This window comes from Mercurialis annua, linkage group LG2 (assembly GCF_937616625.2).
Source record: "Mercurialis annua linkage group LG2, ddMerAnnu1.2, whole genome shotgun sequence".
In the NCBI taxonomy this organism is placed as follows: Eukaryota; Viridiplantae; Streptophyta; class Magnoliopsida; order Malpighiales; family Euphorbiaceae; genus Mercurialis; species Mercurialis annua.
In genome coordinates, this window is record NC_065571.1 from 54513144 (window position 1) to 54524162 (window position 11019).

The window sequence follows — 11019 nt, forward strand, 5'->3', positions numbered from 1 at the left end:
CTATTTTTTTAAGTCTATTTAAATAGATGATACATGAATAAAATGATATTAAATTAGAAAAAAATTGAGAAAATTTGAAACTGAAGGGAAGTATTCCCTACTTAAATTATGAAATTAGGACTAAGTAATCAATTATTGTCGTAACCTCAATCTGATAAATGTAGAGTGTTATCGTTTATTAATTTAGATGTCTTGATGTTTTTTTATAAATAGATGATTTGATGTTTAAATTTAGAGTAAATTATTCTCAGATTTTTGAGTATATTATAATTAATAATTTGATATTTCTTATTTTAAAAAACTATTTAATGGTTTTTCAGTTTAATTTTGTTAACCGAAAGACTTTTCTATTAATCTGGAGGACAAATCGTTTAAACAAAATTGAAATTTAGATACCAAATCGTTTATTAAATTTAAAAGTGAGAGATCAAATCGTTCACTAAATTAAAAGCGGGGTAGCAAATCGTTTGAAAGTAAGTGTCAAAATTAACGAAGGGACCTAATAGTTAACGAAATTAAAACTGAGAGATCATTAATTAGATTTTTGAAACAAGAAGTATCAAACTGTTAATTATGGTATAACTCAGGGACCTCAGTATAATTTGTTTTTAAATTAATTAAACAAAAAAATGATTGTAATAGATATTATGGTATCCGTCTTATTGTAATTTTAAATTAATAAGCTATGTTTTTTTTGAATAGTTAATATTAGCTATGTTCTGATTTAGAATGAAAATATTAAAATATTAAAATATCTCCGATGATATTTTTTATAATAAAGAATATTTTTGATGAAACAAAAAGCATTTAAAGAAATAAAGAGTTATATTTTTTATTTTAGTCTAATAAATTCTCTAATTTTAATTTTTTATTTTTATAAATATTAAATAAAATTAGTTTATTAATTTATTTTCTTTTTTAATTTATGTTTCTATTGATTTTTTTTTAAAATAGATTATATTATATTTTTAAGAGAGAAAATAATTAAAATATTTAAAAATTGAAATTTTATGAATAACATGAGATAGAGAGTAAATTCATTTTTTTTATGTGGAGAGTCAAATTCACTCTTTTCTTTAAATTTAAATTATAAAAATAATTTATTGAATTTTTAATTGTTTATAACAAAATTTAATTTAAAGAGTTTAATATATTTAAAGAGTCTACTGGAGATGTTGGAGAAATAAAAATGATTTATTTAGTGAACCTGAAATCTTATCGAGTGTTTTAATATTTTATTTAAATTTATTGTTACAGACTGTTTAAGAGCATCCACGGACCACAATGCATTGCTAAATTGGCAAGCTAATGCTATAATTTAACATTAAAACATAAAATCCAACTCCAATGCAATGTTTTACTACATGCTAAATTTAGCATATGCTATATAGCATGTTAAATTTAGCACTCATTATAGCATATGCTAAAATTGAACAACCAATCAATTTTTTTAGTATGATTTCACTATTATTTTCTTTGCGTTATTTTTTTATTTTTATTTCATATTTTATACTCTCTTTTTTATTTTTACGATCTCGATTGATTAAATTTTTTAATTATAGACTGCATGCCAACATATTAAAATATTTTATTTTTAATTTATTGATTCACATAAGAACTCTATTTTAAATAGCTCATTATTATATCAAATAAAAAATAATTATTATTTGTTTCATATTGTCAAGCCGAAGGACATCACTTCTTGTCACGACCCGAATTCCACCCTAATCCAAGTCACGACCGGCGCTAGGGAATGGGAATGGTTGTTCCGAAACCCGTAGCAAAGCCTAGAACCTCTAGAAATTTTTCGCAAATATTGTTAAATGATCGCACCTCGCGTACGATCCGTTTTCAGAAAACGCCGTTAAAACTTTTCTCGTTTAACTCAAACACATTTCTGAAATTACACATATATGCGAAATCTGGTTTTCAGAAGTACTGGTTGGATAACCTTGTTATCTCAACCCTCGCTTCCTTTTGAAAACCTGGCGTGGTGATTACTGGAAACCAGGGACTTATCTTTTGCTTGCCTTAACATTTAGGCAGCCCTGTTCCAATCCACACGCCACCGTTAATATGTTTAATAAAATAATGCAGACACCTCTGCGTCTCGCAACGGTGGTATTAAACACATTAAAATACACAGCGGACCGGTTACACATAGCCGGCGTATATAAATCATATTGTTTTTGACCCTCACAAAAACACACGAGGCCGACTCGGTAACTAGATACAGTATGCCATTAAGCAGCCACACAGAAGATACACACACGTGCACTAGATCCTATCAGAGTATCTAAACAGAGGACTAGTGGCACGGCTGCTGGCACATATTACACTTATACTATTGCAGCATACTAAGAGTACAAAATCCTACGTACATTACCAAAGAAGAGCTTTCCTGAAGAAGGGATATGGAAGCTCGACTAACCTCAAAGCTCATTTCCTGAAAATGGGATAACAACAACGGGGTCAGAAATATAAATATTTCCGAGTGAGTAGACAGTTTACAGATAAATACCAAAATCGCATCATATATATAAAACAGTTATATATATAAAATATGTTACCAATATGTCGATCCATATGAAACCCTAGTCCACAATTGTCCTAACAGACACACTCATCTCACGAGCTTATAGACAACAGAATAAGGACCGTGAACCGAGTCACTGCCGTCCACTTCTGTATCTCTGGTACCTGGACCGTAATCATGATACTGCCATCGCGGTTTGACCCGCGACCGTAACTGTATTACTGTCGTCTCAGGGTTTACCCGTGAAGTCAGGGCATCTACTTTCCCAATGACTTACACGACAGACATACCTCTATACCTCGACAGAAGTACATCTAGAAATCGGTGTTGGTGATCACGCAACCCTATTGTCGCCCAATAGGTAGCTCGTTCCAATGGACCTCTCTTGGCTAGTTTATACTATTGCGATTATGGATTTAAAACAGTTGAATAATGATATTTAAAAGTAAACACGTAAACTCACAGTGCTGCTAAGTTACTACTTAGCACCGTCGTAGGTGTGACAGACTCCCCTGAGTCCTGGTCTGACTGCTGGACAGCTAGTCGGATCAAACATACAAAACACACAAGCCAAACATCAATACTCATTTCTGGTATAAACATCTAGGTCCTGAAACCTAGGTTTGATCAAATCAATCAATTCACATAACACATAGCACGTATGGTCTCTTTCTCTTTAAAAACCATTTAAACTGATTTCACCTAGAGAAAACGTTTAGACTTCACTCTAGAAGTCATTTTAGGTATAACAATACCTAATTAAAATCATTTACTAGCATCGACTTGATTGCCAAAGCCATTCACAATCGACTACTAATTATTTAGCAACATCGTTTGCTAAATCTTTTAAACCGGTTAAACGTCGACTTTAACTTTTTTTAAAGTCCTTTTTAAACGTTTAATTTTACTTTTAAAATCATATTTTAAAAGTCTTTAGCTTAGGTTTAAAAACTCTTTTCACTTTCTTTTAAAAGAAGTTATCGTTTTTAAACGTTTTAGTTCGACGAAACTACGTCAAACGGATAGGGCAAAAAGCCCCAAAAGAATTTCTCCCTTCGGCATCGGCCTGGTGCACGTCCGTGCACCTTGGGTGCACGTTCGTGCACCCCTGGCTAGTGCACGATCGTGCACCATTGTGCACGGTCGTGCACCCTGGATAGTGCACGTTCGTGCACCCTGGATAGTGCACGTTCGTGCACCTCCAGATTGGTGCACGTTCGTGCACCATATGTGCACGTCCGTGCACCAACGTGCACAGCCCCGGGGAAACTCGATTCCCGGGGCATTCCGACGTGATTCAACCTCATTTTTCCGCTCCTAACACGTATACACAATCCAATATATCCATATTCACATTCAGAACGTAAAAATAATAGGTATACGTTCGATCCGATACGGTAACCATTTATAAACGTATATATATTCGAAATATATCGAAATATATTAAAATAAACGTTTAATACGGGATTAATACCTCGATTACTCGAGTAATCGTCGAAGAACCGGAGTTAGAATCGAGAAACGGACGAAGCGGAATCGAACCCTAGCCCTCGTCGCACACACAGAGAGCATAGTTGCTCTGTATCCTTTCAAAAGAAAGGAAATGAGGTTTCTGTACCTCAATGTTGAATGAAATGTATTATATATAGGTTTGGTTAATTTATCACTTTAACTCAAATTCTTAAATAGTCGTTCGTAGCTTAAACGGAAACGACTTTCGAATTTCGTAAAACTTTACCCAAAAATCTAATAAAATATGATAAGAATAAAAATATAACTTTTATTCTTATCCGACTTATATTTTATTCTTAATAAATCTCTGAAGATTTATTAGGTCCAAATCAGTCCCACTTGATTAAACTTTCTACGTCCAAATTCTATGAAACTTTGACGATAGCTTCGTCAAATTATTTCGCGAATAATGACACCAAAATTATTCGCTCGGGACTTATATATTATTTTATTTCAATTTGGACTAACGAATAATATTTAATTAGTTTATAACTAAAACTAATTGAAGTAAAGAATATAAGGACTAAAGGAAATATTTTTCCTTTCCTTGGTGATCACTTATGACCGCCTCACTTATTCTTTTCTTTCTTCTTTTTTTTTTCTTTAATAATATATATATATATATATTAACTTATATTCGTTAATAACTCGTCGAGACTTTCAAATTTCGACATTTTAATTTCGGGGTTTTATCTGAAATATTAAACTCTCCGATAAGAGTGGTATATTGATATATTAATTATTAATATATTTTTATCTTACGACTCCAGTCGTATTTCTTATTCTATTAGTCTCGTTCATATCCCTTTATTAAAATTTAAATCTCCAATTTAAATTTTAAACTTCTATTATTACATATAATTTTAGGGATACTTATAAATTAAATTTACGTTTAAATTTAATTTACGTATTCTCGGCTAATAAAACCTTTACACGTGGCTTATAAGAATACGGGGTATTACATTCTCTCCCCCTTATATAAATTCGTCCTCGAATTTACATACACTTTTTCTTTTACTTATACAGCCAAAAATATTTTTTTTTTCTAAATCATGCTCTATGCTTTCATAGCATAAACATTACCGCCGTTGTCTGTTGCATAACTGCTGTCGTCTATGACACAATTGCACAGCTGTGCACTATTGTCAACTCACTACCTTTCATCTATCAACTTTTATATCTCTACTCCATTTGTCTTTATAGACCGTATACTTTTCTTTATTATTATACAAATGCTATATTAGCATCTTGCAGTTCTCCTCTAACTGCATCTTATGCCTCTCAATCTCTTTTTTTTTCTCATCTCACTGTACTTTCACTTATAGATTCTCAACCTATAACCTTGACTTCTGTTATCAGAAATCTTGGTACTCATTAACCTCAAGCTACGCCCTTATGTTACTTCTCTTCGAGCCTACTTCGGCTACCCGGATCGCTTATCCCGAAGCGTCCGTTTACCAATTAAATTTGGTGCTTCTATAGTCGGTAATATTTTCTACAACTTCCGTTTAGACTTCGAGTTAAGATTCTTTCTCGAAGGTATCGGAAATTGATCTCAAAGTTGGCTCTTTGAGCTAATTTTAAAAGACTGCGAAACTGCCGTCATGGCTGTTATTGAAGCCAATGAACCAAGCATTTAAACCAGTCTTTTTCTAAATATTATTTCATATTCTTATATTTTGACACTCAATCTACAACTTCCGTGAAGAGTCGAACTCAATCCGACCTCTCTTCAGTTTCTGAAATCGTCCTTGAAGTTGGCTACTAGCCAAACTTGTATTCTTAATACATTTTATTACTTTTCCTTTTCGTTATACTTCTTTATAGACAGTACAAACTTTGAAATTTCTGGGATATCAGCTAGTTACTAAGTCTTATGATATCTCCTTTGAATTCACTTTCTTTTTATTCCTTGAACTTTCTAGTTCGCTGTTTATTATTGGCTGTACATTTTATTGTACCTTAATATAACTAAGATTTTTTAATCTTATTATCAAATTTTTCATATCTTTTAATGTAATACCCCAAAATATTTAATTATTTAATTGGACCACGTGTCCATTTTGGATTTGCCAGAGTGGCAAAATCGGAAAGTTTTCCGATAAATAAGTTTTAGTAGGTTGGTTTTGGAAAATTAATTATGAGAAAATTAAGGTTATATTTCAATTATATAGACAGAATTGGAATTGAAAAGAAAAATGTCAAGAAAAGTCCAAAATAAAGTGCAGGGACCAAAGTGGTAATTTAGCCACTTTGTGACGGAAATGAAAATATTGGATTTTGACGGGAAAGTGTTAATATCGAGTTTCGTATTATTTATTGGATATAAATAATACATATAAGTCATAATAAAAGGATTTATCGATTTAGTTATGGACTAAATCGTATAAAAGAAAAGTTTAAAAAATAAATGATAATAAACAAAAAGAACAAGGATTAAAGTGGCACTTTAGCCGGATTATATATGAAATGAAAGATGGAATTATAGAAGCAGAGAAGGATCGAGAGAAATGGGAAAACCTTCGACGATACCGTCGTTTCGCCGCCGTTTCGCCGTTCGACGTCCGATTCGAGTGATTTTCGCGGCGATTTCTTCAGAATCGAATCCTCTATCGATCCTAAGCCTCGTTTCAAGGTAAATTTCAAGAAATTTGGTTGAAAATTGATATTAAAGGGCTGTTTTGTATTAGGATTGAGTATTGGTTTGAATTCGACGTTTTTGAAGTTATTTTAGCGTTTTAATGAAAACCGAGATGCGGGTTTTGTTTAGTTGAATGTATAGCACGTCGAGATGGTTGAAAAACCCCGGAAAACAACTTTCCGGGGGGCTGTCATGAGTGTGCGTTCGCACACATTGAGTGTGCGTTCGCACACTCCCTAAGTTTTAGGGTGTGCGTTCGCACACTCACTGTGTGCGTTCGCACACTACCCTAAACTTGGCAGATTCAAAATCCCAACGGTCAGTTTATAGATTTGCCTCTTAGGAACGCGTCTGTCAAATTTCAGCTCGATCCAACGGTTCAATTGGGAGAGATCGTCGTTTTACTAAACAGTGTCAGTGTACAGGCAGCACCTGCGCACTGTCCTGAAAACTCCTTAAAACATCATCGAAATGAAACTAAACCTTAAAACTTAAAAGCATTATACGTATAGGAATACGAGATTCACGTCTAATCATTAAACATTAATTATTTATCAGACGTGTCAGAGCAGAGAGGTCAGTAGACGTGGGATAGCAAGGGCATATCATTTCATCGACCATATTTGTGATTGGATTGCGGTCACTGTGAGTTGCTCTTTACTTTCGTGTATTATACATATAAAGTTATTTTATATTGATATGTATACTGTTTTTTTACGCATCGCATGTTAGATGATTTGATTAAATATTATATGTTTCTATCAAATGTATATACGAGAACTAGTATGCGATCCGAAGAAACTAGCTACCTATTGGGTGTCAATAGGCTGTGTGATCACCAGTATCGAGTCAGTCTAGTATGTTTGCATTGAGAAATGACTTGACACAGCTGGGAGCTGTTGATGATTATGATATTTACGATTGGGTTATGATTTCGATACGCAGAGTGAACTCGGCTACGGTGTAGCCTGGAAGTCCCCGTATCGAGTGGCTGGGCCACCAGCGAGTTGGACTCGCAATTGATATTTACGATTGGGTTGAATGATATATGATTATTCGAGAGGTGTGTCGCATGCTAGGATATTAGTTTCACACGGATCGAATACATGTTTATATGTTTTATATTATTGTTTTCTTGAGATGCGATGCTATGTTTTTAAATTAATACCGTTAGTAAAATGCAACCTCACTCAGTATTTTCCCAAATACTGACCCCTCACCTTTGATGTTTTCAGGTACTTAGTATGTGGACCTAGCTAGAGGCCAAATTGGAAATCCAGAAGTCAATTGTATATGTTTAGTTTCTGACTTCTGTGAGTGCTGCAGTAGTGGTCCCGCGTTGACAGAGTCGTAGCCTAGACAGCAGTACACATTGAGTGTACATATTACTTGCTGTCCAGTTTAGATGTTTTGTAGGCTACGTGTTTTATATGTTGTGCACGGCACTAGGTGCCAGTGATATGTTGGATACACTAACTGAGGAACATAGTACCGCGAGGCCAGTTCGTACGAGGTACGGTAACCAGAGCCCGCGAGGATAACAGAACAGTTAGTGTGAATGTTTGTGTATACATGTTATGTATACTTGCTTCTGTTGCTTTATGTTATTTGTTTATTATTTGCGAAAAATTAATAGTGATTTAAGGCTTGCTACGGGTTCCGGAGCTACCACTCCCGTTCCCTAGCGCCGGTGGCGGCTTAATATTTTGGGTCGTGACAATTGTGGTATCAGAGCAGTTGGTCCAGTTACCACTGCAAGTTTGTTTTGATGATTGTTTGAGAGCAGTTGGTCCAGTTACCACTGCTAGTTTGTTTTGGATGTCTGTCTGAATTGTGAAACTCTGTCAGTAAGTAAACCTAGGAACTACTGCAGCAAGAGAGTCAAACCTTAGTTGTTTGCATTTGATTGATGTGTGCATTATTAGTAAGTTCCATAAAGCGTGCGAACCGAGATGGTTAAATGGAGAAGTGATGAATATTTGTGTATATGAGCGGATAAGGCAACTAAGTGTTTATTACTTGTGTAAGGGATATTCAGTGATTATGTATTTGCGAATTACGTATAGATTGATTTGAATTTAATGTTTGTGATGCCTTACGAGATGATATTGAAGTTAAGCAAGGAAAAAAAAGGGCTCAGATGGTCGCTGGCATTGGAGTTGTTTCTTTTTAGCATGTCTGGGCAGAACGGAGCTCAGTCACATGCTGCAGAGGAATGGGAGGAAGCACCTCCTATCTGTCAAAATGGATTTCACAACAAAATAGGCGGACCATCTGAAGTCCACCAGAATGGATTACACTCAGATGCTAGGAGATCACCTGAGATATATCATAATGGTTTCATGTCAGTATCAGAAATTGGTAGTTCTTCTAGGGTTAGAGGTAGAATTCACTTGCTTGAAATGAAGCACAGTGAAGAAAGTGAGGAGGATCCAGAGGAGGACTTAGGAGAAGAAGAATTGTTAGATGAGTCAGACGTTGAAGAGTATTGAAGTGAACATTTCTGGTTCAATGTGCGGAGGTACCGCAATTTGAGAGAAGATGGAGGGCTAGTAAATGGCCAGGCACAAGTGGTTTTGAATCAGGTTAGGAGGCAAATGCGCTTCTTTTCTAAAGGAATACTACCAGTGGGACTGTATTCCTCTGACTTTCTGCGCATGGACAAAAAAGTTCCAGACCTTAATGAAGATAATAGGACGATTAACCGTAGATACATTAGGGGTTTGAGACTCGAATTTGATGAGCTATATGAGTATGTTCACGAGCACTTTGGGACGCTCACTATGATGGCCCGTAAGATCGAGGCTGACCACGAGTGGGATGGCAATCTTGTTCGACCCTACTTTTTCAGACGTGCGTTCTATCCAGATTATACTAGTTGATCCTCTGGTATTAGGACTAACCCCCACTCCGTGCATAGAGGCGGAGTCAACTCCAGTAGAAGAGTTAAGGGTCGACACACTGGAATAGTTATTAGGAAACCTAGCGTTCCACATCAGGCACCCTTAGGTATAAATGATTAATATGCTTTGAGTATTTGTGTTTATATGTTGCATTGTTGTGTATATGTTTACTGCATGCATGATAGAGCATAACGAGTAGAATGTACCTATAGGATAATACCTCAGATAGGTAGGGCCTATAGGAAGCGATATTGACAAACACGTGCTTAAAAAATTGAATATATAAACATAATTTACAAAAACAATAATATAATAAACGATAAATAATACATTTATCGCGAACGTAATTCCTGTATTACGTTCTAGAAGTTGTGAAGAAAGAGATGGGTTACCAACAGGGAATCGATATGAAACATCGGTACCTGCGTTTGTACAGGACATGACATGGTACAGAGTGTTAAAGAAGTGGTTGTGGTGATTACAGCAGTAAAAAAAAAATGTTGAATTAAATTAAGTTATCGGAGACATGAAGAAAGAACTGATATGACAGACGAATAGTCAGAAAAGTGACAGAAAGTGACAGCAGTACAAAAATTTAAAATATACCCAATAAGTATAAAGAAAGCTGTTAATAGTCGCAGAGTGTACAATCTAGAGTAACTTATGATTTTATGAAAAATTTTAAGATCTTTCAAAATACAATTGTGCTCAGACATCGCATATGACATTGCATAATCACGATAGGAATGCATAAGAAAATGATTTTCGAAATGTAGATCATGCATCATATCTTTACAATGATAAAGAAAAATGCGATTTTGAGCAACTCTTTGGTGATGAGAGGTGTCATCACTCTGAGCTACAATTGTAATAATGATTTCAAACGATTTATGAAAAGTGATTTAAAAGAGCTGGCCAGCCAAAGGATGTTTTGAAATCTTTTGTTAGTAAGTGAACTCAGATGTGAAACTCTGCGACGGATAATAAAATGTTCTTAGTAAATAAGAATAAAATTTAAAAGCAAATCTCAATAACAGAATAAAGCCCTGTTAATGATAATTGCAATAATGTTAAGGGAGCTACAGTGAAATATGAACGAGGAGCTATTGCCGGAGAGCGAACGCAGTCAAGATGCAATGCGCTGGCAATATTTAAGGGTATAGTAAATATCCTTATGATAAAATAAAGGATGAAATGATGGAGAGTCATGTTAGATGAAAGAAACGTAACAAATACGCAAGGATGAAGAGTATAAGGATTATTCCTATGTTGAAATAAGTAACGTAGCGAACGAGAAATATACTAGAGAAAGAAATTGAAAGTATAAAGGACGAGAAGACGATAATATGAGTGATGAACATGAAGTGATATTTAAAGGATATAACTTTATCAATATCAGTGTTCGAAGATACAGAAGTAGAAAGAGA